At 41.0% G+C, this 13,221-nt stretch overlaps 1 long non-coding RNA gene across 3 annotated transcripts in view; it reads right to left on the reverse strand.

The window, feature by feature from the left end:
* LOC110366334 (uncharacterized) overlaps nt 1-13,221 on the reverse strand; it is a 63,901-nt gene that overhangs the window by 30,961 nt on the left and 19,719 nt on the right. For all 3 annotated transcript variants that reach the window (XR_010469914.1, XR_010469913.1, XR_010469912.1), the window contains exon 3: nt 12,527-12,763. This is a non-coding gene — a long non-coding RNA (uncharacterized LOC110366334). The remainder of the gene's footprint in view (nt 1-12,526; nt 12,764-13,221) is intronic.

Below are 13,221 nucleotides of genomic sequence, written 5' to 3' on the forward strand. Positions count from 1 at the left end.
TAGCAGAAGGCATTTTGGGAATCTAATGGCATATCACCTCCTTGTTCCTGGCAGGTGTCTCTGTCTTAAAAAGAAATTAAGTGATGCAAAGCAGAGAGGGATATAAATACTGCAAAGCAGAACAGCAGGAACTTGAACGAGGTGGGTGTCATCAGCACTTGGAATTTTATTATCTTCAGATCCACTAGACTTCATTTTAATAGAGTAAATCTGGAGATGAGGATACACAAGGGTAGAAATTCCCTTAGGGGACTGAAAGTATAGTAGGTAACCTCCCATCTGAGACAGAGACTGAGTCTGAGACATGCAGGGAGTGGTAATCTCTTTGTTGTTGATGGAATGTACAATACACATGGTGCAAGTACAGAAAATTAAGAGAAATAAACAGGAAAGACCAAGTAGACTTACACTGGGTTAAAATTACCATGTAACTACAATGAGTGTATTTCTGTCCTAGGTACATGTTCAGAGGGCTGTGTGTGGAGGGAGAGGGTGGTATCATAATGGAGGGTGGTTGCATATAGTCACATTTAACCACTTTTAGTCGCTTCAGAAAGAATTCTTGTCTGTATGTACTGGAATGAGGCATGGGTTTAAAACCTTCAGTTCCACCTAGAACAGCTCCAAGAATTATTCATAAAAAAGGGATTTGGCCACCTCATTATAGGAGCAGAAAACATTTTTTCATAGTAAGATTGCCTGTCAAGGTTTAAGGCAAGGCGGCAATAAACCGTGGCAGACGCTCCCTGTTACCCCCTTTACCCTCCCTCCACCTACAAGAACTTAGCTAAAAGGAAGAATCACTATAAGAGAACTGGTCTTGTTTTTAACAAAACCAGGACATTGCCAGACATTGTGGAACAGGTTTCTTTTGAGTTTTCAGAGCTTGACTGGAGAAAGCCTTGGGCAACCTCCCGTAACTTCAAAATTATTCCTGCAGCCAGTTCAGAGATATCCAGACAGCTCTTCCCAGACAAATTATTCTGTGATATTAGGATAATAACTTGTTAGTATTTTTCTCAAGGTTTTATTGAAGTCTATTTAAAACAAAACAGGATTTTTTTGTTTTCCTAAATAGCTGTTGATCTTTTCTGCAATTTGCATGAAAAGAACAAAAGTTTTGAGGGATTTGGGTATGTATCTAATGGTGATCTTGAGGTGCATCTGTAGAATTCATACCCCAGCACTGCCTCATTCCACTTAGCAGCCTTCCCTTTAGATAAGGGTTATCTCTGCACTTGCTATTGAACGTGGAAGATCTGGTAAAGCTTTTGGCTTAGCCAGTGGCTTTAAGATCTTTTGCTTTAATAACCTGGATGGTTACAGGAAGTTTTCTACGTGGATCATAAAAATCACTTAAAGACTTTGGAAAATATTCTCTTCCATCTCTTCATCTGCAGCTATAGATGACAATAGTTTTCCATGTCACAGGAAGAATTGTGAGAATTCATGCACCTGTGTTTGTGTGTCGCGTCACTTGTGGTGATAAGTGGCTTTATAAGAGTGTAGATAATTCAATTAGGTCTACTGCATTTTGAGTGTAATGTTACATTCCTCCTGCTCCATAAACTCAGCCATGCGGAGATGCCAGAATTTAAAAATATATGCCCCCTTTGGAAATGTATCCAGCATTTAAAGTTGCTTTAAAGTTTTCTCAGAAATTCTGTACAAAGGATAGAGAAGGAATCGACATCTTTAACTTCGATCAAGAGGTCTTCTCTCAAAAGAAGCAGAAATAGTCCTGGCTTAGTAGGCAAGCACAACAAGATGTTTTTTTTTCATTATCAGCCCTTCTTCAAAACAGAGATAAACTTGTAAGCCTCAATCTTGACAACAAGAAGTCACTCCATTATAAGGTTCCATAGGTGAAGGCTTATAAAGCATACCTGGAGAAGAGAAACATGATGCCTTTTGCTGGGGTAAGTTGAGCTTTGAAATACTAATCTCAGCAAAGGGAATGTATAGAGACGTGATAAAAATTAAAAATTCAAGATAGGTCCAAATAGAGTCAGAGTGAAAAATCTGCTTAATTTTGACTATGTTTCTTTCACGGCACATTTTTAGCACCGTTGTTCAAGCTGTGGCTGATGGGACACAGCAGAATGGAGTGTTGTTCCATCTTATGCCAAGACAGTGTGGACCCAGAGGACCTAGAGGGCATCAATGGTTGGAGCCCAGTGACTTTCAGGTTGATTGTGCTGTGACTCTTTGGGAATAGTCACAGTCAAGTTGACAAACATGCTCCTGACCAACACAGGACAGAGAAAGTTGTCACAGTCCTCAGCTTATCAGGAAACCTGCAGATCCTGAAGCTTGGCTTGTAGCCAAAGTGACACTTGGGTCCTCAGGGAGAAAGGCCAAACACAAAGAGGACAAATACAAAACTGATCACACTGAAGACCTGTACAGAAATGTCAGCATTTATATAGAACTGTGGTGGGAGTACACAGAACTGATTAACGTCAAGGTCAGGGGCAGCCAGGGAAACTGAATGTCATTGTTGTTTAACCTGGTAAACAAGCGTCTAATCTTCATGCTGGAATCAGATGGCAGCTGCGACAAGCAGGGTAAAAAAAACCACTAAGAGCGTTTGCAGAAGGTCTCGTCCTGCTCAGTGACTCCTTGGAAGGAATGAATAGGAACATCTGGATCATGGAGTCATTCTGTAAATTTACTGACCAGAAGAGATAGATTAAATAGTGCCATGGGTTTCAGGTCAAACCTGTCTACCAGTCGTACTTAGTCAATGACTGTGAGGCCTGGAAACTATGTAATGGAAGGCTTTGGTCACCCCAGATGAAACGCTCCAGCAGTAAAATTGGGTTCTTGTGTCAGAACTCCAAGGTCAGATCTGGCTGAAACATGAAAGACTTGGTTGATGGTAAAAAAAAATAAAAATATCATGTTAATAAAAAACTTATGTGAAAGTTCTTTCTGTTTAATGTATTCTCTGTGCCAAGCCTCACATTTAGCAGAAAAGTCAGACATGAAGGAATCCTGTCACTGCAGCAAGGATGCCAGCGTTCAGAAGGTCATTAAGGAATGTCTCCTTTCATCCCTTCACGTGCAGCAGTTTGTTAAACACCAGTACTAAAGATGGAGTGCAGTGTGTGATGAGATTCATTAGCTTCATCCCCATATGCAGGTTTGCTGTCAGCACACAATCACCCTCTTCAGTAACATCACAGTGTGCCAGATATCATGGTGGGAGAGTAGGGAAGAAACTTGAGATGCTGGCAGCAAAATAAGAGGAGGAGTGACCGGACACTGCAAGTGAGATGCAGAGATAAAGGAGTAAAACTCTTCTCAGCGCTGGCAGTGGGTATAACAAAGGGTGATAACCACAAATTGCAATTTGGGCAGTTCAGGCTGGTCACTGAGTATGACATTTCCACTAACAGGGAAGGGGAAGGGTAGCAGCAGAATAAGTTGCTCAGAGAAGTTGTCTGATCTTCATATTTGACTTACCATAAAAGTCTCACCTAGACAAAACCACTTCTGAGTTAATCTAGTGTTTGTGGATAGTCCTGCTTCAGGCAGGAGGTCAGACTGGAGGTCATACAAAGGCCTTTTTCAACCAAGGAGGAGAGATTTAAGATGACAGATGTTAATGAAATTTGATCAATTTCTTTGACTGTACTTTCATCTTCACACTCTACAATCATTATGATGTTCTCCAAATCTCTTCTCATTTTGTTTATTGCTTGCCTTTTTGTTTGTAGAATACACATGGTAAGATATTCTTGGAAAAGCAGTGCTCAGCACATTGAGATTTGTTGCAAGAAACTCCCGGAAAACCTTGCAAACATGGTGTTCTGACAACAGGAGAGCAGAACAGAGACATTAACAGATTCCGCATTGCCTGCCACGTGCCTTCTGTAGGACCAACAGCTTCAGTGGTGGAGCCCAGCTTACAGCTCATGAATTCTCACATGGCACCATTACAGCCCACACAGATGTTACTATGACTATTTTTCATCTCTAGTACACATTAATATATCTCTTTAGTCATGAATTATTGGGGAAGAATTTTACTTTTTTTCTGGAGAAAGGCTGAATGTGTTCTTTAGTTGGAGTGGTTTTGGCCTAGAAAAATCAGCTGCAAATGTATTCTTGTATCTTGCTGGCTGACACTGCAGTTCTGTTGTCTTTCCTTCTGTACAGCTCGTACAGGAGTGTCAGTCTTGTTGAAGAGAATGCAGAACATGCTATTTTTGTTCATATTCCTTTCTCATTACTATCCTGAGGACTTACAAATGCGATCAAGTTACCAAGGCCTAACAGGTTATCAAACTCAGCTGAATTGTCTGTGCACTTGTTCTTGCATTGGTGCAAATGTCTGGCAATACAAATTATTTCAGACTTACTTCGTTGACAGCTGTGCACCGAAATAAATTACTTCCCATTTGCCATGGGCTGTAAACATTTACCATCACCACACAGCTAAAATCAGCAAGGTAGCAGATATCTACAGCTGAGCATGTTACCTGGCACTTCATTTGTCAATGCAGAGAAATGGGAAATTTTAAGACACATGTCACCTGTCACATTTTAGAAGCCTGTTTAGGGTGAGGTAATACCCAGTAAGCACCTATTCCTTCTCTTTATCCACACAGAGATAAATAAGAAGATGGGGAAGTAATGTAGAGTAGTTGTGGAAAAACAAAACAAAAAAAAAAAACAAACACAAAAGCAAATCAGAAACAAAAAGCCAAACCAGGCTAATTGAGCAGTCCAGTGTCAAAGAGGAAGATACATAAAATCATCCATTGTGCTTTTAGGAAAGAAACAATTTGCATTAGTACTCATGCATATTTGCAGAGAGTGTATTTGAAATTTGGAAGCATAATTATTCCCCAAGGAAACAAAATTCTGATAACTTTGTTCCCTATGCAAGGAACCAAAATGCACAGAAGGTACCTGACACACCCTGAACTTTGAATCCCTCTGTTCAAACCTACGTAATGAACACTTGTAAAGAAAATACAGACCAAGAATCACTAACAGATGTGACCTCACAAATAAATTCTTTCTCTGGACTGTTGCACAAAGCAAGCATAGTAGGAATATAAGGATAAGCCAAAGTTTAGGTGAAACCAGAAACAAATATTTACTGAACATCTCTTGAATATTCACATTTTAAATGACCAAAAATAAGAAGTATATGTACTCAGTCTACGCTGGTGTTTAAAAATTCTTCATATTAACAAATCTACTGTATATTTGATATTGCTTTTAAACTTGATTTACATTACAGTCAGTCATATCCATAGTTATATACACAGTAAAATAGACTTCTTCTCACCCTTTGGCTTATGCATCATTCCTGCAGGGTAACAACGGTTTTCTCAGCATAGCAAGCTCAACTTTTTCACTATTCCTGAACCACTTCACAATTTAGTCTTGTCAACTGTTGACACTGCAGCAGCAAAATGTTACTGTTGTGGGTGGGTGTGGAATTTGAGCCAGCTGTCTCCCACATCCCCTTTTGTAAATGATCAACAGGGAGGAAAACAACCCTGACAGGGTTGGAGTATCATCATAGAATCAGAATAGTTTGGGTTGGAAGGGATGTTCAAAGCTCATCCAGTCCCTAGCCTTAATCTTCCTTCATCCTATTGCAATAGGTGCTGCTAAAAAGCCTGTCTTCCTTATCAGCCCCTTTTGAGCACTGAAAGGCCACAATAAGGTCTCCCCGGAGCTTCTCTTCTCCAGCTGAACACCCCAACTCTCTCAGCCTGTCCTCCCAGCAGAGCTGTTCCAGCCTCGGATCATTCCTGTGGCTCCTCTGGCCCCTCTCCAGCAGGTCCATGTGTGTCCTGTGCTGAGGAACCAGAGCTGGACCAGCACTGCAGGTGAGAAAACCTACAGATCTGCACAATCACTCCTGCTCAGCATGAGTTGGAGGATGTGAGATGGACCCTTTCTGCATATCTGCACCCAGTGAACACATGCATGGGATGTTAGGCTGTATTGATACATGGGCTTTGTTGCAAGCCTTGTTTTCAGATGTCAGCACTGCATTATGGAAGAGAATTATGAATATGCTTATATTTGAGCACTGCCAGAAACATTGCAATTTGGTAAACGTAAGAACTCCCAGATTATCACAGCATCACAGTATGTTTGGGATTGGAAGGGACCTCAAAAGATCATCTAGTCCAATCCCCCTGCTGGAGCAGGAACGCCTAAGTGAGGTCGCACAGGAACAAGTCCAGGCGGGTTAAGTACATGTTTACATCCTTTTATGCTATAGATCATTGGCTGTCTATAATAATTAGATGACCAAGAACTGTAGCTTCTCTTTGATTAGACTTTTTTTATGGTTTATTGTGCACTTTTCTTATGGAAGAGTAAACGCCTTTGGGTTCTCATTTAGCGTCTAGTGCCCTGTCATCACACCACATGCAACAGTGCTGTCCCAGATGCTGTTAGCCTCATAAATACATAATACTGTCTTCCTCCTGGATTTCATGGTGTCTCAGAAGTTTCATTAACCTGTTGGTAGCAAGTTCAGTGAGGAAAGACTGATGGATTGCATATGTAAGTTGCTTCTTGACTACAGGAAACAAGCAATTTCTGGCACATTTACATATGTATTTTCAGAACTTTGGTTTGTGCTGCAGTTTCTCTAATGCTTACATATGGGACAAAACCATGTCAGAACCCTTCTCATTTGTTAACTAATGCCAGCAAAAGAATTAGACAAAGAAAAGACATAGAGAAGAGATTGCTGTGATAGAGGCCAATAGGATCCCAAGAAGACCTAATCAAGAAATTCCTGGCTTGCTTTAATTTTTTCCCCCTGAAAATATATCAGCTTTTAATGGAAATGAACATAGCATTTCAACAGGGCTGTAACCTCTGGTCAAGGAAGGGTCTGACTGAAGGAGCAAGAGTTCACTGTTAATTCCAGGAGGTTTGGAACTGCAATTCAAATCTCTCTTCTGTCAGATTTAGACCAGTGACTTGCACACAAACTCCTGTGTCACTGTGGGGTGCTGGTGCTGAGTGTAAGAAGATTTAGTCTTTAATCAATCAGTACCATATAAAAACAACTTAGTATATATTTTTTTCCTTCAATCCATTCACTGTCCTCTAGACACTATCTGCTTTGTCTTTGTGCTTATTTTCAGCCACCCAGTATTCATGTTAGCCGAATAACAATAATAAAACAATTATCAGAAAGAAAAGAAAAGAACAGCTGTAGCATAGCCCAGGAGGGAGCATTGTGAGGGTATGTGTGCGCCTGAACAGGTTTGCAGGAACAGAGAAATGACTGACAGTCAGTCACAGTTCTTAGAAATATAAAGACTCGACACAAAGAAAACAACATCCAGGTTTCATAAACACATATGCACAACGTAAGAAGGCTCTCTGGGAGGAAGCAGAATCAGACTGCCGCAAGCAGTTACAAGTGAACTGGCTGCTGGTTTTAGTGCTGTCACTGTAGCACTCTGTCAGTACCTGAAAAACCCTGGAGGGAAATTTGTCAGGAGAGATGCTCTAATAATGCTGCTTGAATAATGGTCAGGTTTGGTTGCCAGTCACTCTGGCCTGTCCAAAAAAAACCCAAAACCACAACATCTCTGAATTGTGTAGCATTCCTGCCTTTCAGAGTGTAAGGAAAAACACAGCAGGAGGGGAGCTGCACCTGCTCAGGGTGGTGCTGGGAGCAAGGATTTACCCTCCACAAAAGCATGTGGAGCAGGAGAAGGATTTGCTAACAGCAGAGCAAAATCCCATGTCTGATATGGTCAGCTTGCAGTCACTGCTGTGTCAAATCCTTCACCCAGCACAACTCAGCGCTCCTGGGGTCCCTCCAAGTGGTTGCTGGTTACCCTCTGGATACTACAGCAAGTGCAGGGGCCACTCAGTCACATCACTTCACTGACATCTCTGGAGTCCTTGTGACCCAGTGCTGCAAATAGGAGAGGAGTTATCTATAGAATCATAGAATCATTTTGGTTGGAAAATACTTTAAGACCATTGAGTCCAAACATAACCTAACTCTGGCACTAAACCATGTCCCTGAGAACCTCATCTATGCATCTTTTAGACACCTCTAGGAATGGTGACTCCACCACTGCTCTGGGCAGCCTGTTCCAATGTCCAACAACCCTTTCTGTGATGAAATTTTTCCTAATATCCAATCTAAACCTCCCCTGGTGCAACTTGAGGCCATTTCCCCTTGTCCTATCACTTGTTACTTGGGAGAAGACACCAACCCCCTCCATGCTCCAAGCTCCTCTCAGGCAGCTCAGAGATCAGAAGGTCTCCCCTCAGCTCCTGTTCTCCAGCTGAACCCCCCAGGTCCCTCAGCCGCTCCCATCACACTTGTGCTCCAGCCCCTCACCAGCTCCGTTCCCTTCTCTCAGCTCACTCCAGCGCCTCAACATACAGATGCCTGAACAGGTCTGTTTTTGTTCCCTGCTGATATCTGCAGTGCTGTTACTAACGATAAGAAGGGTTGGAACAGCTCATTTTTAATGAATTTTGCAAAACAATCCTGACCAAAAAAAAAGTGCACAACTCATGATGAGTGTTAGCCAAGCAAACATTACACAAGAACTGACAAAACATCACACAAAAAACCTCCTCCCTCTTCAGCAGTCTCCAGTGGTTTGGAAGACAAAAAAATGCTTGTTCTTCAGTTAAGCCCAGTTCTTAGAAGTATAAATGCTCGTTGCCCAGAAGAGACTATTTACTGCTAATTGCTTCTTCCAGATTTGTAAACATAGCTCTTTGCAATGTGAGGATAACTCATCTAAAGAGATATCCTCTTTCAAAGAGGACACAGAAACCTACCACAACCTGTCCAAACAAGCTGATTCTTCAATGTCATATTATTCCGTAGCATTCTGGCATTAAACTGCTTATGAGCAGGCTAGAGAGCATGAGTTACTTGCTGAAGTGTTTTGATATGAATTTTGGGAAGGACGAAGTGAGGGGCAAAGGGTAAGGAGTAATAACTGTTGGACCAGGACTATTTGTAAACAGAAACAGGAGAATAAGTGACTAACTTAAAGTTATTTGTTCATACTTGATGAATGTGTTACAATCCTCTTTGTGCTCTCTTTCCCTGAATTGCCCTGATCAAGTTATGGTTGACCTTCTTTGTATTTTTAAACAAGGCATTGACTTTGTTTCTATTTTTATTGAACTACATAATCCCTTTATGGACTTGGTGACATTAATATCCTCAGGGGACTGTCTCCATGCCAAGTCAGTGAGCTGTTTAGCTTTCCTTTTCCCATCTATACACAGCAATGGTATAACTACTGACAATTAATTCAATAATCCACTGGATCGAGGAGAACCTTTCCAAGAATTTTCTGTGAAGTGTCTTGTGAAAACCTCAGGGCTGATTAGACTTTCAAACTGAGTGTTTAGAACTGACAGTGATTTGTGGTTTAGCAAGTATAAATAAATATGCAGATTTAATCTGTCTTTATTTAGAGTTGAAGGATTGTTATGAAACTATGAAAGAAATTAGGAAGATATCACACGGGTTTTAATCCATAGGACTGGGAAGATTATTTAGTTTAAAAAATTGGTCTAGTAGTACACAGCACCATTTAGTGACAAGGGATGGATCCAAGGCTGGGACAAGTGTTGGGACATTGAGATTATTCAAACTTATTTCTCTTTTTTGATAGGACAAGAGGAAATGGCCTCAAGTTGTGCCAGGGAAGGTTTAAATTGGATATTAGAAAAAAATTATTCATGGAAAGGGTTGTCAGGCATTGGAAGAGGCTGCCCAGGGCAGTGGTGGAGTCACCATCCCTGGAGGGGTTCAAAAGGCGTTTAGACGAAGTTCTTAGGAACATGGTTAAGTGCTAGAGTTAGGTTAGGTTATGGTTGGACTTGATGATCCAGAGGGTGTTTTCCAACTGAAATGATTCTAATATTCTATGATTCTAACTTCCCATGCTGATTTGGGCCCTAGTAGCAGTTCACCCACACTCACTGAGCTGACCAGTGGGAAACACTGAAGAGAAGAATACATCAGAAATCCTTCCACTCTTGATTTAAGCACTTCTGTTTGTAGCTGAGTACTGCCACAAAAATAGATTTCAGAGTTCAGAAGATCTCTGGGGACAGATGTCTGAATCTCACATGGCAAGAGCAGGCGGACTAATATTTCCTTGGATTGATTCTAAGATTTGCATTAAATGCTGATGGGGAAAATGTCACTGACTTCAACGTATGTCAAGGTTTCCACCCCAAACACTGAACAGTGGTTGGCTTGTAAGGGAATTTAAACAACATCTGGGGCAGAGCTTCATGCCTGAACCATCCTGACTGTTTCCTGCTTTGCTTCAGCTTCTCAGAGAACTCTTGTCTTTAGGCTCTTTCCTGATGTTCGCATGAAAACAACCTGACTTTACTCCTGCTGAAGCCAATGCTAAAGGTTTGACCTTCAGTGCTGTGTCCTTACGCCCTTTAGTTTCTCCTACACTGAGAAATTAAAGCATGTCAGGGACATTTTATGAAATATCATGGTCTCTCCTGTCAATAGAGTGTGTGCTGTTGGGCACAGCTGTGCCTGGAGCCAACAAGCATCTCCTGGACAGATCAGAAATTACAGGCCAGCGTCTGATCCCGACGGGGTCTTTGGTTGTGGACCCCTTGTTTGATACAACAGGTAGGGGTTGTTATGCATTGGTTGTTCCCCAGGGCCAGGGAATGTATTTAACTTATGGACACCTGCTCGGATTCCATTGTAATGATGCAATGCAGTTTTGAAACCATGACCACAAATATCCCAAAACAAAATGCACCAGGTGAGTGGGAGAGGGCTGCTTGCTTACCTGCCACATCACACTCAACTAGCCAGCACTCCCTGAGGGTTATGAAACACAATCATTGTTCTAGACTATGCTAGTGCATTAGACAAGTTGCTTTTGGGATTTGCATGATTACAGAAATCACATATATCCAATCCTTCTCTTTTCCCCAAATCTTCTGTCCAAGTGACCTCTAGGTTCAATTTGTCTGCCAGCCTTTATTTTGTGCTACATTCTGTCACCACAGTGGTGAAACATCCTCTGTACAAAAACAACTTCAGTGGTAAAATTTGACTTTGACACGAACTGGAAAGGAACTGTGATGCTGGTTCTGCTGTTTCAGCCTAGTTTAGAATTTTCAGCTCCTTTCACTTAGCAGAATTTACCTCGAGTGACTCTTAGACAAAGGAGAACAGACTTAGACTCTTTTAAGCACTCTTTCTAAAAATAAATCAGCTGAAGCCCTCACCATGAGAGTCGTGCAGCTGCTGGGATTTCAGTGAAGAATTTTAAAGTCTGGCTCCACCTCCAGGGTCAAAAGCCTCATGGTGACACAACAGGGAAATGCAATGGTGAGTATCCTACGGCAGAGACAGGCAGGAGATGTTCCCAAACACGTGCTGCTGTTTTTAAAGGAGGTTTGTCTTACAAAAAGTATGAGTTTGTGCTGCAGTTTTAAACAGGAAGCATGCATGTGTGTTTTGTTAACTGGGTAAGTAGAAAGATTGTATTAGTTACTGTATTTTTTGAGTGTTTGAAATGGAGAGACAGTGGCGTGGATGCTGAACACCAGGCTAGAAAGGGTTGTGGCGATAGTCAAGCAGCAGCAAGTCAATGCAAGAATATCTAGGATGAAAAATGTCTCTAGATCTCCTAAAATTTTCATGGCTATTATGTCTCCATTATAAACTCTGAAAACCTGTTCAAATAAGTTTTCTGATTCTCCCTGGCTGGCACACTGTAGAAAACCATCAGTGACTCACCGTTTGTTACATAAAGTCTTTGATAACTCTGCTACCCACCGATTTGGAAAAGCACATATTAACTTCATGCCAGTCCATAGTTCAGTGCTGCCAGCTCACACCCTTCACTGTGAGTACCCCACTAGTTCACACTTCACTTATTTCTGCAGTTTCTGCAGCAAAGCCATTAAAAAGGAACTTAGTGAAGAAAACCCATAGAGCCCTCCAAATTCTTTCTGCACTGACTGGTTGTGGAGAGAGTCCTGAACACTCAATGCAAAGCAAGCAGATAATCCCTATAAATATAGGGAAAAGTTTGTAAATAAGCATCTTCAGTACCTGTCTTTTGGAGGATGTCTTATGATTTCCAAAAATTTAGCATTGGCAACACCAATTTTAAAAATTGCTACTGGTCTATGTACTTACCAGAAAATGCCAAAGAAGCAGGTCAGATGAGAGTGTGCTAAAGCACAGTGCTGGCTTAGCTTGCTGTTACTAACAGTAATAGTTCTTGGACAACGTTTTATCAGATCTTAGTAATTAAAGTCAAAATTAGCTAAATGTAATAATTAAGACTTGTCAGTGGTTTTTTGGTTGGTTGGTTGGTTGATTGGGGGGTTGGTTGGTTGTTGTTTTTTGTTTTGTTTTGGTGGTGGTTGTTAATTTTTGTTTTATCATGTGGGTTTTAATTGGTTTTTTAAAGTCTTTCCAAGGCTTTTCAACAATGAATGCAAACCCTGATTTATGGAAGAAGGAGGAAAAAAACAAACTAACCTTTCTTTTCTGGATTTGATTCATGACCTGCTGAGTATCCAGTAATCTTCACTGTGACCAGTATCTCAGAAGTGTGATAGTTATATCTAAGCAAAAATCACGGTTCCATATGGCATTTTCTGCAGCAGCAAAGATGGTTCATGCTCCCTTACTATTAATTTCCATCTTCTTGTCAGTTCACTTGCACTGTCTTTGAGCTGTTATAATTCTTTGTGAGCCAAGCTGCAAACCAGATCACTAAATCAATAGGGGCGAGAAAAAAGCATCAAATTAAAAAAAAAGGTTAATCCTTTTAATGACTGTTTCTATAATTTTGCATCTCAAAAATACCACCTAAAACCTCCTCAGGTGCATTGTCTTTCGGAAGGATGATATACGTGTATTTTTTGACCATTAACCCTGAATGCTTCGGGATTTGATCTGGAAAATAGTATTGCCATGTTTCAGGTTGATTTGGCAAGCATTTTTTAGCTTCATCATCAGCTCAGCCTTTGAAGGAAAAAAGATGAAGTTAGAGGCCATAAGCTATTCTTGCAGTAAGTGCTAAACAATCAAAGCTTCATTCATTCATCTTGTTACAGAATTAAATAGCTGCTTATTGGAATATTTACAGTCCCCTGTCATGCTCGCTTCTTGCATTTGCTGGATATATAAGGATATCCAAACCTGATCAGCCTGGGTTCATTCAGTTAATG

The sequence above is a fragment of the Columba livia genome, chromosome 2, assembly GCF_036013475.1.
Source record: "Columba livia isolate bColLiv1 breed racing homer chromosome 2, bColLiv1.pat.W.v2, whole genome shotgun sequence".
Taxonomy (NCBI): Eukaryota; Metazoa; Chordata; class Aves; order Columbiformes; family Columbidae; genus Columba; species Columba livia.